At 36.8% G+C, this 20,647-nt stretch overlaps 1 protein-coding gene across 1 annotated transcript in view; it reads right to left on the bottom strand.

Moving 5' to 3' along the window:
- slc8a4b (solute carrier family 8 member 4b) overlaps positions 1 to 20,413 on the bottom strand; it is a 73,074-nt gene extending 52,661 nt beyond the window's left edge. The window contains exons 1-2 of the mRNA XM_051115802.1: positions 19,939 to 20,413; positions 18,828 to 19,017 (exon numbers count right to left, since the gene is read on the bottom strand). The gene's annotated coding sequence lies outside the window, so the exon portion shown is untranslated. The remainder of the gene's footprint in view (positions 1 to 18,827; positions 19,018 to 19,938) is intronic.
- Between the last annotated feature and the right edge of the window lie 234 nt (positions 20,414 to 20,647).

Genomic DNA, 20,647 nt, shown 5'->3' with positions numbered 1-20,647 from the left:
AAGTTCTAAACAAAATAAACATTATGTTAAAAAAATGTTTTATCTGCATAAACTTTTTTTTTATCTGCACACCTGCTACTATCAAGCTTTTGACTAGCATGAGTTGCACTGGGAATGTACTGATTTATAAGAAGGATTCTTATCTTATTTAATCCATTAGGTAATCAATAGGTGTGTAATATAAATAAGAGTGTGGAGAAAATGAAAGACCTACTGATGCATATCTGGTATCAGTTTCACTAGCAAATAATTTATTGGCTGGTTTTTAAAGGGCAGTCATCATGGCTGACCTTGTAGAAATAGCAAGAAAAGAATATATGAGGCACAAAGAGAGCTGTGGTTCACTCTCCACTCATCTTTTTCATTACTTTCCCCATCATGTCTGCCCTGTGTGATCCTTTCTACCGATCTCCTTTCTTCACCACCTGTATTTCCTACATTTTCCTTTTTAAAAGCCTGATCACAGTCAGAGGCTGCAAAGGTCACACCTGTTCTACACCTGCACAGTCTGGTCTGACCCAGGAACAGCCTTTTATTGAACCTGCCTCTTACCAGCTGGCTCACATTCAGATCCAGGACCTGCTGGATAGCCACAGGCACCTGTTCCATTCTATAGTCCTTTAAATTACTAAGTTAAGATTCTAAAGGATTAGTTCAGCCAGAATGGTAAATCTGTATTCATTTGCTCACCATTATCTGATTTTCTTTCTTCTGTAGAACATAAAAGAATATATTTTAAGAAAAGTCTTTGTCTAGTCCATATGAAACCAAGACGGTTACCAACATTCTTAAAAATATCTTCTTTTATGTGGATGAAAGAAAGTCATGCAGGTTTAGAATGACAATGAGCATGAGTAAATGGTAAGTCTTTGTATCTATGAAAAATGTTCAGTACTGTCATGGGAAGTATTTTGAAAGAAATGGATTTTTAATGCAACGTCCAAAATTCTATATAAACTACAAATGTATACATATATAGATATATATTAAAATATATTGAAAATATATTACAATAGTATATTGTAATAATATTTCATAATATTAATATTTTTACAGTGATTTTATGTAAAATAACTGCATTCTTAAAATAAATAAATAAATAAATAAATAAAGAGTGTGATTATACTGTGTGATTAATGCACATAAATTGTACAAAAAATGCTTTTTAAACCTGGTCCCCTTTTATTCTAAACACAAACTGTTACACAGTCCCTATTTACCATGTGTATAAAGAATGATTGAGTAGTTTAAAATGCTTTTTTTCATTTGGACATATCCTATTACACCTAGGGCGCCATGTGAGCCAAGATTGTCACTGGTGCCCCTTCAAAAACGATGACACCCCTCAGTGTGATATATTCATATTTGTTGGCATTAGTGCCATCATGTCAGGCAGGCAGTTCTAAAGTTAAATTATCTTTACTGGCTGCCTATCATTTTGAGAGCTTGAAATTTGCTATGTAGCATCTCTTCAGAGTGAATGCTCAGTGCTCAAATTCACATTCTCAGGAGCAGGAAACATCAGCTATTTGAAACAACAAAGGAGTCAAATGCCTGATTTTTCTTCAGCCCTGAAAAACACACCAAATATGCAATTGTTCTTTAAAATGTTTTACAGGCACAGACTAAATGTTACTAACTGTGATCCCTGCTGTCTTCTGTAGGCAAAACCAATGGGGTGGAGAGAAGTACATCTATAATAGGGATTTATGAGCAATGAAGACCAAATGTAACCACTGTGTAACTCATAATATATCCCTCTAAAACTCGAGATAAAGGCACCAGCCCATCAGTCTCACAGTCAGATGTGCTGAAAGAAGTGGACTATTATATTTCATAATTAGCTAATTGCATGCTTGGCAGCTAATGATGATGGCCAGTGGTTGTCTTGTGCGGATGCCATGGCCATGCATGTTAAATAGATGTAAATGCTTGCTGGTAATTGTTGTGGGAACAGCTGTAACATAAGATAGGACAGGAGATAAATGTCTTCATGGTCATGAATGAGAGCTCAGAATATCAGCCTTAACTGTGAATGAAAGTGTCTATGTGTGTGTTTGGATACATCTATGTGTACTACTCTGATGAGGCCCTATCAGAACATGTCCACTCATGGAAGAAAGCACTGCAGTGCATACTAGATCACCCTGCACACGAATACACAGAGAGAGACTGTGTGTGTGTGAAAAGGGCAACAGGACAAGAAATGTCACCATAGGACATTAAAACATGGTAGAAAAGTGGATTGACTGAGAACAAGAGGGTAAACAAAAAGGCTAAATAAAATACTGAGAAAACTAAAAAGAAAGAGACAAAGGAAGAGTGATTTGTTGTTGGCGCCAGTGCTCGGCTAGTCCTCTGTCAGTGGATTTGTGAACCTCTAAGTGACTCATGTTTACAGTGAAATAATGAGCTAGCTACTACATAACCTGGCCACAAAACAAAAATAATGCATCATTGTCTTTTGAGTACAGTAAGCAAGCATGTGATCATCTATGGACCAAAAAAAAAAGAATGAAAATGTGTTTTTTTGCCAATTCAATATGACTATACAACAACAACAGCAATTATATATTTATATATTACATAAAAAAACAACAATAATAACAATACTAAATATAGCTGCAAGCAGCGATTAAGAGCTAAGCATTAGGCAAGCAAAGCAGCAAACATCAGAGCAACTGAAGCAATAAGTAACCGAAGCCATTTTAAGATGATTTTAGTTAAAATGGTTGAAAAATCGTTAAAAAAAAACACTAGTAATAGTTATCACTTTTGACCAGTAGGTAACACTGTTATCAAATCAATGTGGTGTGTTTAGTGTGAGGTGACAATAACACACACAGAGTTTGGTGTCAATATGTCAAAGCTTTGCAGAGATAAAGCCTCAGAGTCGTTCTGGCATCATGGCTCAAATTTGTTGCATTGCTATACAAAAACGGTTTCATTTATTGACACAAAGTCTATATAACTTTGTGTCAGCACAAGATGATCTGACTTGATTTTGGTAAAAATCTGACCAATGGTCTAGGACGAGTTAGAAAAAGTAGGTTTTCAACATAAAACAAAATGGCAGACTGGGGGTTTGGGCGACTATGGCAAAACTGGTATCTATGTTCTCAGGATTATACAATGAATATTTTGAGAACAGATTAATTACAACAGGCTAATGTAATCAAAAGTTATTAACAATGTTGTAAATGTCATTATTGATGGTTAATGAATGGTTTATCACTCTCGACCAATAGGCGGCCAAATTGATGTGGTGTGGTCAGTGTGAGGTGACAATGGTACATATAAAATTTGGTATCATTAAGTCAAAGCTTTGCAGAGATACAGCCTCAGATGTAGTTTGGCATCTTTCCAGCAAATTTGTTGATGCGTTTAATGAAAACCATTTCATATATCGACGCGAAATCCATAACTTTTAGCCAGCATGGTCTGAAGATGATCTGATTCAAATTTTAACATAATAGCCCAATATATTCAAATGTTATAAGCATTTTTGGAAATTTCTTTATAACTTTTGTCCAGAAGGTGGTGCTGCCCCTAAACATTTTGAGTACTGTCAGGGCATGGTGCTGAAGACACATACTGAGTTTCGTAATGATACGCTAATGCATTTGTAAATTATAGCATTTTTTGACAAAATTCTAGATGGCCAGCGACCAAAATGGCTGACATGGCAATGGGTATGGTTTGACTCGGCATGATTTACCAAATCTAAAGAGACCAGTTTTGTGATTTTCGGTCAAAAGAAGTAGTTATTTTTTATATCTCCTGACACTTAGGTGGCACTGCGTTATTACACACACCAAGGTTGGTTTTAATACAACAAACCATTGCGGAGATATAGCCTCAGATTCATTTTTGCATGCTTTTCATAGAATTCGTTTGCACATTGTTCGAGAATGGTTTGACTAATCAACTTGAATTCCATAACTTTTTGCCAGCATGGTCTGAAGATGATCTGAGCCAATTTTGGTGAAAATCAGACAAACCATCTAGGACGAGTTTGAAAAAGTAGGTTTTATGAACTATTAAAAATAACGAGAAAAACAAGTGGTTTTGTCAGTTATTGACCAGCAGGTCGGAAAATATGAAATTCCAGTTGAAAAAAATCAGGTTTTGAGAGCATTTTAAAAATTCATTAAATTCAGTGTCTCAGTGAAATGGGCACTAGCTCCAGAATTGGCACCCTGTCAGTGGAAAAGAGAGTCACAATATTTGAGTTTTCCTCTTTTTTTAATGGCTAATTGTAAAGTATGTTGTTCTTTTGAAATCCATTACTTTTAGGACGGATTTGTGCAAGACTGTACAAGATGTGGTTCTGTCTTATTGTTTTCCCCTTATTTTCACATATTACATAACTTATTTTGCTACAGGAGTCTCAGAATAACTCAGCAGTGGATCTTGGCTATGTCTGCTGTAGGTAAATGATGTTCACAGTCATTTGGATCCCAGCAGGAAACATTTTAGCGGTCAAAGCAGCTCAAGTTCTCTGACCTCTACACAGGCTGATCTTAGTAAATAGAGTAAATACAGTAAATTTATGCATGGTGACCTTCAGCAGCAGCAGAATCCCGAGCCTGTTGGACAGGAACAGCAAGCTCAGAACCAGACAGCCAACTACTAACAAAACAAGCAGCTGGCCGCTCAGCAGGAGAGCATACAGCAAGTGTGTGTGTGTATGCCCTTGAAATTGAAAACCAATAGTTATATCAAAAGCCTCAGTTCACACAGTACAGTTCGTTTTATGTTCACATTAGCTATGAAAGTGTAATCTGAATTTATAATCATTCAGACATTTTTATATTTTACATAATACTTGTAAGACAACCAAGACTAAAAACAGAATATGTATATACTGAATCACTGTAGAAAAAACACAGAGTGTCTCCAAATTCAATGATATTAAACACAGAGTATCTTACACTACAGTGTTAAATTGATTACATTGGGACCAGTCATCTAGCCACTACTGCTGAAACCTCATTATTCTTGTGGCAGTCTACACCCTTCATGGCTGATAAGACAATTGATCTGTCGCAGTTTTGATGGTCCAGCTAACAACAGGTGCTACAACAGTCCTGCAGGCATATTACAATATTGACAAACAATTGTCCTTGTAAATTTCAACACACAGGATCATTAAGAGAGAACTGAAGGATTGGTAAACGATAAGAATGATATGGCAGTGTGGAGAAAGGTGTCCTAAAATGTACCAGAAGAGACAGGTTGAGAGATGAAGTCAGGATCTGAGGGTGGTGAGATGACACTGATAGTTGAAAAAATAAGAAATGTGTGAGAGAGAGTGAGTGCTAAAAAGGAGACATAGGGTGTAAAAAAAAAAAAAGTGATAGAGAAAATAACAGAATGTGAGTGAGAGAGAGAAGGTGCCAAAATTAGAGGAGATAAAGCAGCCTCATCTCATTTTAATTTAGTCCTACTCAAAGAGCTCAAAATCTGATTTCTCATCAAATCCTCAGCCATCATTCCAGCTTAGATCATCTTTTTTAAAGGTAAGTAAGCCACTTATTACACCGCTACACGTAACATTGCTATGAAATTCTTAGCATTTTTAAAACTTAAAATGTCACCAAAATGAACAAAAATGCCCCATATATTCAAGACAAAAAAATGCCCCTGCGCAATTAAACAATGCAGTACAGCCGTCACGATTAAAATGAAATGTGAAAATGAATGAAAAGTTTCATTTAGCCAAATTATCCTACATTTAGATTCACCCACACTGCATCAAATGCTTTTTTGGGCTGTTTCATGCAGCGTTAAGCCTTATAACCAATCAAACATGTTTCTGTTGAACTTAGGAATGCACTGGCCAATCAGAGGGGCTTCGATTTAGTCAGCGCTCAAAACACGCCAATCAGATGCACTTAGATTAGTCAGCGCTGAAACCGCCAGAGCTGTGTTGAATTCTCTCATCATAAACAACACAGTGCAGATACAATGGAAAAGATTATTTTTGTTGCTTCAGTGATTATAATAGGAGTTTTTGCATAACTTGTGCTATTAACATCATGGAACATCATGTTTGTCTGTAAATCCAGAATGTGACATGCCCAAAATGCAGATGCAAAATAAAAATGTTTATTTTTTTTTATATTGTTTTTTATATCAATATTAATAACCATTATTACAATATGAAGGGCAATAATATACAATAATGATTTTTGTCATAATACTGCAGCCCTGTGAGCTCTTAGATGCTATTTTAAACAGTTTTTCATTATTGACAACAGTTTAACATATTGATTCAAGTAATTGGGTAAATTTAAGCATTTGACATCACAGTATGGTGATTATAATAAAGAGGTGAAAATTTCCCTCACAAATGTAAACAATGCCTCGGGAAATCAATTCCAGGTGGCAAATATTGCCGTTAATTACACTGAGGCAAATGTGATCCAAATGTAAAAAAGGGGAAATGAGCATATGTGCATTTAAACATTTAAAGCAATTAATGTATACAGTGGCATGCAAAAGTTTGGGAACCCCTTGCAAAATCTGTGAAAATGTGAATCATTTTAACAAAATAAGAGAGATCATACAAAATGCATGTTATTTTTTTTTATCTTAATACTATGTGTGGTAACCTAGATGAACTACGACTCTTTTTTTGTTTTGTGATGGTTGTTCATGAGTCCTTTGTTTGTTCTGAACAATTAAACTGAGCACTGTTCTTCAGAAAAATCCTCCAGGTCCTGCGGATTCTTTAGTTTTCCAGCATCTTTTGCATATTTAAACCCTTTCCAGCAGTGACTGTAAGATTTTAAGATCCATCTTTTCACACTGATGACAGTTGAGGGACTCAAACACAACTATTAAAAAAGATTCAAACATTCACTAATGCCCTACAACAGGGGTGCCCAACCCTGTTCCTGAAGATCTTCCTTCCTGCAGAGTTTAGTTCCAACCCAGATCAAACACACGTCTGTACTTATCATGTGCTCCTTCAGATCCTAATTAGTTGGTTCAGGCGTGTAGGTAGATCTCCAGGAACAGGGTTGAGCACCCCTGCCCTAGAAGGAAACACGACGCATTAAGTGCCGGGGGTGAAAACTTTTGAACAGGATGTCCAAATTTTTCTTATTTTGTTGAAATATCATTTTTTTCCATTTAGTACTGCCCTTCAGAAGCAACAGAAGACATTTGTATGTTTCCCGGAAGACAATTTACATTGATCTTCAAATTCAAAGAACCCCCCCCAACCTCAGCTCTTAATGCATCATGTTCCCTTCTGGAGCATCAGTGAATGTTTGAACCTTTTTTTAATAGTTGTGTTTGAGTCCCTCAATTGTCCTCAGTGTGAAAAGATGGGTCTCGAAATCATACAGTCACTGCTGGAAAAAGGTTCAAATATGCAAAAGATGCTGGAAAACTGAAGAATCTGCAGGACCTGGAGGACTTTCTCTGAAGTACAGTCAAAGATCATCCAGGCAACCACACACAGTATTAAGAACCAAAGGTTCCCAAACTATTGAAGGGGGTTATTTTAATAATTTCAGCTATTTTTTTGTTTTGTGGACTATATGTAAACATATTTTATGTAAAACATCTTACTCAGGACAGTACTCAATAAAAAATAACATGCATTTTGTATGATCCCAAAAGTCAAATAACCTTTGAACGGTACTGAGGTATCATTGTACCTTTGTACAATGTTTCTTGTATCTTCTTCGATAAATGTCTCTATTTTTCATATTACAAGACTGGATACTTTCCGGACATCCCTCGCATATACACACAAAAACCACAGAATGTCACAATTAACTTATCAGAATCAAGTACTCCATAGGGCTGTGTGATAATATCCAGTAACTCTAAACTGTATTCACAGCATCTCACCCTGAAGAGCAGTAATTCAAGAGTGCTCTGGCTGATGAAGTGTATGGGCCGTATTTCCCCTGTCTTGGCTCACAGGAGATCACTGATGGCCAAACTTCCACACGGATACGAGCTCATCAATTAGCAGCTGCAGAGCATCTGACAGCTCCGAGATGTCAGAAGTTTACAACCTTTGCTGTTTTCCCTGATTAATCTGCTAAGGTAAAGGTGATGGCTTCCCAGTGCCCTTCAAATAAGCATACACATTATTACTCTTTCTCTCTTTCTCTCTATCGGTCTCCAAGCACTGCTCCCCCATCCACATCTCAATTTTTCTGTGCATGAACAGAAAGGGCAGGGTATCGAAAATGAAATGACTGGCTCAGTGACCTAACTCAGTAAATCAATCCCACAACAGCAATCACAAAACACGGCTTAACGTCATCCTTTCATTCAATCATTATTTTAATACTAATCCCACTGACATTTTGAATAGTTTCAGGGAGAGCTAAAGAAGACAAGCTGTTACTCTGTTTGCACATGAGTATTTCTGCCTTTGATTCAATGACCACGTCAGCTTTTGACTGACTTGAGTTTCATTTGACAGGATTCATATTCGATTCACTGAACATACCATAGCATGCTCTTCAAAGTGATATCATTATTACTAGCAAGCTAGCAAGCTTGATTTCAGTCAGAGCATGTCCTATATTATATCTAAAGAAACTGTCTGTTTGACCAGACACTACACCTGATGATAAATGTGCTAACTAAACTGACCGAAGATCTCAGGGACCTTCTGAAAAGAGCCAAGAAAATGGGGTCCACGGGAACCTTCTGAGAAAAACCCATCAAATGGGTAACATGAATGCATCCCATCTTTACAAATGGATTTTTAGCATATGTGCAGTAGTGTTAAATGAATCTGACTAAAGGAAAATCATTTTTGCAATAACCGCTAAACTGTATATTTGACCTTAGCAATTATCACCTGTACTGTGTTGGCATCATGTCTTTTGTATCACCCTGCTATCTCTTTCTTCCCATATGATAATAATTCCAGCTAAAACAATTCCAACTCAAATCAATATTTCATGTCTATTTACAAATCTGGTCTGTATGATGTATGAAGTTGGTAAGAATTAATGTTTAATGTATTTGATAAAAGTCTTGAGGCAAAATTTATTTAAACAAAAGTATGTATAGTACTTATACTAATATAGTAATATAGTAAAAACAGTAATATTAATTTAAAACTGCTTAATATTTTTGTGGAAACTGTGATACTTTTTTTACACTTCGACTATAGAAAATTTAAAAGAACAGCATTTATTTGGAAAAGTGTTTTATAACAATGTAAAAGTCTTTACTGTCACTTTTGATCAACTAATACATCCTTCCTGAATAAGAATGTGTTAGTTTCTTTCCAAAAGAGTAGTACACAGTAGTGTGTAGCTTTTATTTTATAATACAAACCTATATTCTTCCCACCGCGAATCTTTCAGCTGACCAAATGAGACTACACAGACTGCATAGCATCTTGTCCCTCAATAAATTAATCATGCACTGTTCCATTTCACCTCATTAGACACATCTGAACAAACTTAGACATCCATATACACTCACACACATATATAGGCTGCCAGCCAAAAAAAGCAAAACAGCACTCCAGATGTAAACACATACAGGGCACATCCGGCACACTGCATCTGTTCAGAAATGCCTCTAAGGTAAGAGATGACATCTTAACGCTCAAAACTAACAATGTACAAGTATAAAGCTCAAGTATGCTGATATACAGGGAAGGATCTAATTACTGAGCCTAAATAATTAAACCTCACTGCTTCTAATTAACAACTGTATCAACACAACCTCTGGGAAGAATAAGGGGGATGTGAATGAGAAAGGAAGAAACAAATGGGAAGACAGAATTACATGTTCTAATATTGCTGATAAAAAGAACTCACTGATAAAAAGAAATAAGTCCTGTTGTGAAGAAGACAATACAACTCCTAAGAAATTTTCTAGTCAGTGTGGCCTCATACAAAACAAATACAAAAAAAAAGATTAAACCAATGTTGAATGTTGACTGCTTGTAACGGTGACATTGTCTATGAAAATATCAAGCTCAGTTGGATTAGTACAACACTAACCATTTATCTGTCGCTCTTAGTAGCAAGTTAATAAAGTCCATGACAACATATGAAATGAAGGAAGCAAAACCAAGAGAAGTTGAAAATGAAGAGAGAGAGGGGCTGAGGGCAGAAAACAGTGGCTTCCTCTCTGAAAGCAGTAATTGCAAATGCTGATGTGCTTCTGGCAGTGATATAAAAGCAGCATGCAGTGCTAACTGCCACTTTTGATAATGCTAATACTTGCATTTGAGGCAGAGAATCTCCCATCTGTCAGACATATACATATGGACGTGACTAGTGTTAATATTTAGACAAACCCTGATAGCATGCATTTGGTGTGCATTATGTTTGACAGGGAGTCTCCCACACTTTTATCTCTGAACTTAACTTAATTGGCTGATATCAATAATGATGTGTGTTTGTGTGTGTGATGTTTGACGTTGAAACACTTTTACTATAGTGTATGGTTTGTAAACAAAAACATTTTAATGTTTGGCTTTTAACACATTATGATACCTCCATATGTATGGCTTTTCAAACATAGTAAACTTGCTCAAAAGTTCACCTGGTAAATCACTGCATTGGCATTGCAAACCACTCTGGCATGAGTTTCGTGAAACACAAATCACAAAATTCAACAGAAGTTCTCAAAGCCTTGTAGAAGCAAGCCAAAACAGTGAGGTTGTTTCAGCAAATAAGTTTTATTTTGCTTTTACTCAAACTATCAGTAAGGTTTAGGGTGGGATTTGATGACATTTTATTTCCGAACTGTGCAATGTGTGAAACAACTAACGTAATAAAATGTTGGCAAAGTCATATTCATCTGTTTCAGAGAAATATCAACACAATTTTAGCACCACTAACTAGAGATTTAACTTTAAAACTGCCATGAAATGTGAAAGTAATGTAATATAATTTTACAAAAATGACACTACATTATTGTCATGAGACTAGGCTAACTTTAAAATATGTACTTTTATTGGCTTGCCACGATGCAGTGATGCTACAAAAATTCAAGCCCCCACTCCAAAGCTGTTTTAAGAACATTTATGATTTAGAATGTAGAAGCATCTTTTATCTTGATAAAGTATGTATTTTAGTGTGTACAGTGTACCACTATAAATGGGCCAATTCCATATTCTGATTTAATATATTCAGAAACATATTGTTTATTTTACTTCCAAGAAAGTAAACAGCCAATCTAAAAACAAGATCTAAAAATACTCATGAGCTCATTCAGAATCCAGCAGGGAAAAAGATGTCAGCCTCAGCTTCAAAACTCTGTCTCTTCAGATCAACTTTCAAAACTTTTCCATGGAAGTGATTCGTCTCTGTTCCTAAAAAACCCTCAGAGCTCTCAGAGGCTTTCGAGTTCTGTAAGTAAAAGCGCTGGAACTGCCGTCACTTTTGGACGGTTCCCGCAGCACTGAGGCAAAGCCACCCTGTGCCATGCTGAGCATCGTCAGCCAAACAGCCAGCGTGACATTAGCAGACAGTAGGAGGGTGTACTTCACTCACACACACAGATGCACAGTGTGCAAAGTGGCATCTAACCATGAGCAATTTACATCCCTGTGGGTCTCACATGGTTGTCTGCATGCTGAGTTACATGCTCAGAGTCACAGCTTGCTAGTGTCAAATGAAAATGTCCTCAAGGGGACAGTGGCTACAAGTGCTGAACCCATAACATCACCTGAAATTACATCATCTTCTTCTCGACAGCTTTCTCTTGTTTGATATTTCTTACATTTAATCTCTCCATCTCTCTCAGAGTATTATAAACAAATGGTAACACTTTATTTTGATAGTCCACTTTAGACATTCTACTAAGAGTAAGTAACTTTGCAACTGCATGTCAACTAGTCATTAGAGTATTAGTAGACTATCTGCTTAATATCTTCTAACACTCTTCTAAACTTTGCAATTATATGTCAACTAATTCTACTAACCCTAAACCTAACCTAACAATCTGCTCTGAGAGTTAGTAGACATGTAGTTGCAAATTAATGAGAATTAGTTGACATGTAGTTGCAAAGTTACCTCTATTTTTTTCTGTCCATCTGGGCTCACTGTGGTAAAGGTACGTGAACACATAATGTAGCCTAAAACAAATATCCAGACAGTATTCAGAAAAATGTATTTGTAGCAAATGTTAAATCAATATATATAATGAGCAAAATTAGGACAAAACATTTTCTGGTTGTCTAATATTAGTGAACCAAGTAAACAAGTAATCTACACCTGAGATTATTCTGTGTGAACTTGTGAGGAACTGTCTTCATACATCCAGTAAAAATCACACTGACACCAGCTGGTTAAAAGTCGTTGCAAAAAAAGTCTAAAAAAGGAAAGTAGGTTCTAAGAAAAGCTCTAGCACCATTTGTTTGAGGAGGCTATTTGTCTTGATATTTTGTATGTAATGTAATCAAGGTTTAAAATGAACTGCCAAGTGCCAACTTACCAAATGGGGGTGAAAATCAACCATGGCAAGTAAGCTATGAATTCACTAGCCAATTTGGCAGGTTATGATTATTGTGTTTTATCACTTTGCATGCCATCACTATCAGAACCCCCAACAACGGCAAAACATGTCAGAGCCGATAGCCTTGTGGGCAGTACTCCAATATATAGTGCAGTTTCACTTCAGGCAACCTAATAAGTTTTAGTCCTGGGTCCTGTGCCTCTCTCTACCTCTTTGCATCCGCCCCTCTCTTCAGCTATACTGTCTAAATCAGGGGTGCCCAGCCCTGTTCCTGGAGATCTACCTTCCTGCAGAGTTTAGTTCCAACCCTGATCAAACACACCTGTCTGTAATTATCAAGTGCTCCTTCAGATCCTAATTAGTTGGTTCAGTTGTGTTTGATCAGGGTTGGAGCTGAACTCTGCAAGAAGGTAGATCTCCAGGAACAGGGCTGAGCACCCCTGGTCTAAATAAAGGCAAAAATAGGGTAACCATACATGCTACTGGACAAGCCCTGGCCAGGATTTCTATATTGCCTAAAATATCCAAGTTTTGGCTTTGTTTGCACTGCACAGACCAATCATTGTATGACATTAAAGTACCGTGAGAGCTATAGAGAGTAGATGGCTGCTTATGCTTTCAAATCGCTTTCATGGTACTTTGATGTCAAACAAAGATTGTACACATATTTGCATTGTTTTAACTGTTCTCTGTAGAGCCCTCCTTCACATTTGGTCAATTATGTGCAATACCTGCATGTTATTGGTCAAACTACTTTTCGATCATTACCTTCAGCAAGTATGAAAAGAGGAAAACAAATCCAAAACAAATCCTGGCTTGTCCGTGAAAAATGGCACACATAGTCACCCTAGGCAAAAATAAATCTTTAAAAAAACTAACAATCAAAAAAATTATGAAAACATAGCATAATGCTGGCAAAGAGAGCACCTTTTCAACCCGTTCTCACTTCCTAGGCATCTGATAAATGTTGGCTATCCAAGACTTTCACCTGCCTCTATGCAGATGCCAAAAGTGCTCCTTAGTGTCTTTATATCATTTTGGGGCATGATTTGTATGAGGCCCACAACAATAGAAAGTCCAAGAAACAGTTTTTTAATAAGTAAAGTCAATAGGAAGAAGAAAACGCAGGAGTAAGAGTACACAAACACAAACTAAGATGAGAACAGACAATAAAATGAAGAAAATGCATCCCCGGTTTCACAGGCAAGACTTAAGTCTAGTCCCAGACTAAAATGTAAATCTGAGTGGTTTCAACTGAAAGAAACTTGCACTGACTGATCTTAAAATATATCAATGCCTTTGTTTTGGCTCTAGATGGACACGAGTAATGTTTTTTTTCTAAGGCATGTTTATAAAAATTACTTAAATGTCCTAATTGAACTATGGCCCAATCCTGGCTTAATTTAACTTAATCTAAAGTTCTAAACATAAGTTATTAGCTCGTAACCAGGAAAAGTGGTTCTTAAGTAGCACCAAAACATTTCTGGTCTAGAGGTAAGAACCGCTTGTGACCGTTGTATTCACTATGTTTGGATGCTGATGTAGGTTTGCAGAGTCATTGTTAATATTAGGCTTGTTCGGGATATGTCAGCGCTGCGCGGACCGGTCGGCATGTGGTGCTGAAGTACCAAAAGAACAATTTAAAAGTTTAAAGAGCAAACTAGCTCTTAGAAGGTTCGTCAGTCAAACCAACTCTGAACTGGCAATAGCACTAGCTCTGAACTAGCACCTGGTGCCTGCTGGTGGATAAGGGGCATCAGTGAGCTTTTACAAGGTTGTACACATTCGCAGTAAGGTGAATTCAATGTTTTCCGATGTTTCAGTGTGGATGAGAAACTTTTGGAAAACATTTGAAAATGCTAACGTGGACAGAGAGTGTTTAAAAATGAAAACTCCATTTTTAAATGTATCCAGATTAATGTAGACATAGCCTAAGCCCTGTCTGTGAAACCAGGCCTTAGGGTTTAAATAGAAAGATGATAAGTAACTGAAACAGAACAGATGTGGAGAACTAATTAACAACCAAGGAGACTAACTAGTAGGAACACAAGCAAACGGGAACATGGAAAACCAAAAGGTAAAGAAACTTATGCTGGCTTCACATGCTATCGGAAACTTCCTATTTCCCACTAATGAAGCTGTGATTAAGAGCTTGCTGTAAAGAATAAGGAAGGAATAAAATGTAGCACCCCATTGGTTGACAACTATTTAAACATTTACCACGCTAGATAGCTTGCTGACAATTCTGGAATTTTAGTCAAATACATGCTTACTTCACTGTTTATGAAAAATACAATATGCTTCAGATGATTTCCTATAAATATACACTACTTTAGTGACAACTTGACAAGGTGATGTAGTTGTTGCAGAAAAATCTAACAAAGAATAGTACTGACAGTGGCAATCGTTGTCCCCTCCACCATGTTTAAAGGTTATGGCCCACCCAACTCGGAAACTCAAGTATCAAAATTATCTTGGAGTTTACTAGTACAACTTGAGAGGCCATTCAGGTCCAATTTACAATTAGGAAATCGTATTTTCGATAATTCCGATAGCATGTGAAGGCAAGCATGACTTCTTCTGTTTCATCAGAGAAGTAACAGACAATTTTGCGATGGATAGGATTCAGTTTGTGGCACTACTCTCATTTTTATTCTATCTGCAAACAAGATTGACTTTGATAAAATCAATTCAATAATTCATAAATAGATTTTATAGTAAATATATTTAAATCTAAAATATGATGTTGATATATTTCGATATCTTTGTTTTGCCTAGTAGAAGTTCTGAATGAGGGATATGCCAAAACTTAACTGAGTAGCAAACTGGCTGGTGATTGAAAAAGTTCATTTCAAACCCATAGCGTAATGACATTCATATTTTTAAGTGTTCAAATTCTTTTCTGGGGTTGCTGCATGCACCTCCACAGTGTCTATGTGCTGCTGTTTAAGAGTTGTCAAAGAGATGTAGGTCCCCAATTCAAAAGGCTATCCTCTCAAGAGCGTCTGAAAGTGGTATCTAACATCAAGAGCCTGTGGGAGAAATCTGACCTAAAAAAAAGTCTCCCCAGCCATACCTTCTGCCTTATCCCCTTCTTTCTCTTTTTTCTCACATCCTCACATAGATTTCTTTCTCACACCTCTCATTCACGCTCTTCTACGCTTCTCTCATGTTCCCTCCATTTTTAGGCAGATGTTACGCATCACTTTTTTATCAGCTGACATGTATGTGAGAGACTCTGTCTCCTGTCAGATAATCAGAGATCATCCCTCATTTTTGCATTTGCCCCACTTTCATCTTTGATCTCCTCATGTCCCTTCCACATGATACTGACATCAATGATCTAAAGAGATTCACAAATAAGGGTACAAAAGCTGTCGCTGGGGCAGTACCTTTTCAAAAGGTACTAATATGTACCATTTAGGTACTAATATATACACTTGAGGTACTAATATGTACATTTAAGGTACTAATAAGCAACCTTTGGGGGTAAATAAGGGTACCGCCCCAGCTTTTGTACCTTTTTTCTCTGAGAGTGTATACAAAAACAATTTAATTATTGATTTTAAAAACATTAAACTATTATAACACGAATAAAGCAAAAACTAAAGCAAAAGACATCCCACACTGTTAAATACAAAAAATACGAACTATCAATAATAGTTTGAACCATGTCAAATCATAATCTACAAGGGAGTAAAAATGTTTTTCCTGGCAATTAATTCAACACAAGATATTTAAAATCTTTCCACTTTTCCCCTTTTACTATTGAAATTAGCATTCTGTTGAGGCACAAATTAACAAACAATATTTGGGGTTTTAGTTCCACATCTAATTCCAATCATGAAACTAGCACATCTTCAGCAAATGCTCATTTAACCTTTGGATTTGGGGGTTTTTAGAAAAAGTAATTGCATTTTCAATAGTAATTAAATGAAGGATTTTGTCCAGAATTTGTTTTAAACTATACCGCAAACAAACAAATATCTTTGGAAAGGTCTGTTTGTCATTAAAACCAGATATGGATTATACATGCACATGTTTCTCACTTTGTCTCATTAGACTAATTGATTTGAACTATGATACCTTTCAAAATATGGTACCACCTGACAAAAAAAGAAGAGAGTGCTGAACATTTTTCTGATTTTATCCCAACTGTAAACATGAGCGCTTCCTGTTTCTTTCATAAACATAACATTCACCAACATCATTATGACTGTCACCACACATAACCTGCTGATGACTCTCTTATCGCACGACCTGGACGACCTGTTAATGTGTGACTAATGACAGCACTGGTTTTGACAAGTGATTTCATAACGTTAGCCTCTCTTAGCCAATCTCAATTTCCTCAACCCATCTATTTTAATTACCTCTTCTCCTCGTTCACTCCAACCACCAATCCCTCAGGTCAAATAAGACATATTTCCTGGCACACTTGCACTCCATATTAATAAAAAATGTGACCTGGGCCAGAAAAAGCTTGCCCAGTCTCAAATAAATAGCAGAGTGACTTGAGAAACTTTTAGCCTACGTTCATTTGGAAAATGTGTTGCAACCTAATACTCGCAAATCAATCTCATTGGAAAAACATGCCTCTGGTGACATTCCAGCAAAATTATGTTATGTTGCTTTTTGCACATTTGCAACACTTTCAAATTGAAATGTGAAAATAAGCGTTTATTAATCAGTAGTCTGCTGCAGTAATCATAACATGTGAACATTAATAAATTTTGTTGGTGTTTTACTGCCACTAGTGGTTAATTTAGACAGAACTGCAGAACATTTTGAACATAAGTATGTTTTTGAGCTTTTATGACAAGCAAAGTTTCCTTTCCTGTATTTACAGTCCTGTTGAAACATCTCTGGTTAATCAAAGTAATCTTGGTTCCCTTAGATGAGGGACTGACAGATTGCATCAATAATTTTCGGTATGAGAAAACTTATTTCATATTATTTCTTCAAAAATCATGTTCAGCAGTGGACCTGCATTTCCCATGATTCTGGAAATAAATCTCAACCAATCAGAGTATCTAAATGAGCAAATTGCCCCAAAAGATCTTTTTAGAGCCTGCCCACTCCAATGAACCACTACAAATGAAAGACTACTCCCTACAATTTCAAAATACTTAAATGTTTGTGTACATGTATATATTGCAATAAAAGTAACATCTTTAAATTAATATTTTTTATATTAATCCATCATTTGTAATGCTGTATGGGATTGTAGTTTATTCCCTCATTAATGCTGTCTTGTACCTTTATTTTTTTGTATGATTTTCAAATATATTTTGCTTCTAATCAAAGTTTTGTTATGTTGTGATTCACCTTGCAGCTGGTTGATTTGGTTCATTGCTTATGAAGACACTTTTAGAAAGACTGAATTACATGTGATAAAATAGCACAAAGATGTTTGACCAGTGCTTCAATGTTTTTCAGAGGTTCTTATAAGCATGAAACAGACTTCCTAGGGCTGATGTAGTTCCTCCAAACCAAACTAGGGTCAGAAGGGCATCGGCAGTATAATTGTTTATTAAAACAGTGCGTCTCTCCCTGCCTGTTTGGGTGTGTTGGTCAAATTATTTTGTTTTGTGTTTGTGAATTGCTGGCAGTGTACTAGTAAGGACACGTAAATGACAAAATATCTAGCATAACTGGAAAATTTTCTGTGACTAATAAGGTATTCTGAGTAAGACATTTATAAGTATGATGCTAAGCAATTATTCCCTCATAACAAAAAAAGAAAAACACACACACAATTGTGCAATAACAACAAAATATTATTTAACATATTTTTTCCCACTCCCCTGCAACCTACGTGATTTAAGAGGCATTTTCTACATAATAAACACATGCATTCTGCTCACAACTAACTACATCCTGACCAGTTGCCAATTGCGTAACGCAGGTTCAAACGAGATTTCAATTTGTGCCTTGGATTACAGGAGAATAATCTGAGCGATGTTGGGATTGAGCGAATGTGTGACTGAGATAGAGTCTGAACGAAAGGATGAGAAGAAGACAAAGATGAGAGCGCACATGGAAATTAAAGTGTATTTGGATCCTCAAAATACCCCGTTTATTTGTGATTCTGTGTTCATAATTAGCAATCATTAAACCACTTCAGTGGTTAAACTACATTACAAAGTAATTGCATAATAAAAAACAAGACCTATGACATGGAGATTTCCAAGATCTTAGCAGCACTTATATCTGTTAAGAGTCTAATATCTAATGCGCCTTTACGCACAGCGGTCGCTCAAACTGCTATATTTAAATGAATAATCTGATGAACATTTTGGAGACACAACTATGCAAACAGTATTCCCTTGGATCGTCCCTCAGGGAAGTGAAGCGCTTACCGTTTAGTCTGCGCTGGAAACAGGTGGTCGCTCGCAGGGATAAGTGCGGTTTATCCGCCGGTGTGTTGTTGTTTGTCGATGGTGTTAGTCGCTCATGTCAGGAATCTATTCCCCCAGCGAGTCCGAGGCGAGAAGGTTTCCAGCCAGACAACTAGCTTTCCAGTATGAGGAGACCTGATGGTGTAACCCACTGAAACGCAAATAAACAACTTAATCACCTTAATAGCCTTGACAGAATTGAGACGGTCATCTCGCTGACGGCTGTGTGCTACGCGGTGCGCCTCAGACAAGTGTAGCCTAACCTTAATGAATGAGTCACCATGCGCGATTTACATACTGTATACTTATCCTTAGCTTAATACTATATTCAAGACTTGCGAATTCAAGTTCTTTTTTTAATTGAAGGCTACCATATAAAGTGACATCACTTGAAACAAAGTAATCTGGGTTAGCATAGGAAGAAGAGCAAGGAATGTGGTGGTGGTGAGGGGATGTGACCCCGCCTACACAAGACTTATCATATATTTCACCAAATTAATTTAGGATTGAGCCTATTAGACCTTAAAAACTGTAGGTGAAATAATGGCAGCCAAGGTTGCCAGAACTTCACCATAAAAACAAAGTCCGATGTTACAATCATTAGGCTACCACTGTATTCCTGCATGGCGACAATTCTTAGTGTCCTTACATATGTCTGTAATGTTTACCATAATAGCACCAGCGAACGTTAACTTTACATGAATTATACATGAACTATACATTTTATGTATGCCTGTTCCTGGAAATCAGACCTATGACCTTGGTGATACTATAACGTTAAATACCGTGATTTCAATTTATCATTTCATTCGTTTTACTTAGCACTAATCACAAATTTAACAACACTGTACCGTACTATACACATATTTTCTTTTTAAAAAATACATTTTCTGCGTAAAGCATAAACTAATTCACACTTTTTTTTTTATTAAAATTAAATAAATTGTCTTTTTACATATTATGTTCTGCAACTTGGTATGTCACATTTTTGAACATTTCCACAGCGTGTCACTGCGCCTTATCCTTTAAAATGAAAAACTTAACGCATAAGTTCGCTTAAGCATCAACTGACCTTCCAAATTTCAATGCAGTTCTCCGTTAGATGAAATCCTCTTTATCTTGTTAAGGACGGACTTTTAGCGATCCTCTCTGGCTCCTGTATTACAGGTTTCTTTCCGTTGCTCCTGTATTGACATTTGTGTCTAAACAAAATAGTCGCCTTCACTATCTGTTTTCAATAACCAGTCAGTTCCCGTTTGACTCTGGTTTGAGCTGTTCGAAATGTGGGAATGGAAATAGCTCTCGCTTCCTCTTAAGACTCAGAACCCCTAGGATGTGTCCTGCCCTGATCAAACTGATCTAGTGTCCACGTACGTCTCCTCGGTTGATGACCGTCATTGTAATGAATTCCTCTCGTGAGTGGTTGCTGTTGTCATACCTCCTCTAAGAATAACGAGACGAATCGCTGCTGACTACATATGAATGAATGCGCTGCTCAAAGTTCAGTGAAGAGAATAAGGAGGAGCTGGGTGACAGTGTGTCGGCGCTCAGGATGTGAGAGTCAGAATGAGCGTACTCGCATCAGCATCAGCTGCTGTGCCGAGGGTGGGGAGAGAGAGTGCCACATACATGACTTGGTCTACATCATTCGTAAAAACTGGTTAGGCTTGTGCGTTTTTACAGCGGATGCTAATGAGAAAAACAAAGGTGCAGTGTTTTTATTTAAACATTAGAAAGTCTGTACACATAATGAACATCTGTTGACAAACAGCACTTTGAGA

The sequence above is a fragment of the Labeo rohita genome, chromosome 7 (genome assembly GCF_022985175.1).
Source record: "Labeo rohita strain BAU-BD-2019 chromosome 7, IGBB_LRoh.1.0, whole genome shotgun sequence".
Classification (NCBI taxonomy): domain Eukaryota; kingdom Metazoa; phylum Chordata; class Actinopteri; order Cypriniformes; family Cyprinidae; genus Labeo; species Labeo rohita.
This window is presented reverse-complemented; position numbering and strand designations above follow the sequence as displayed.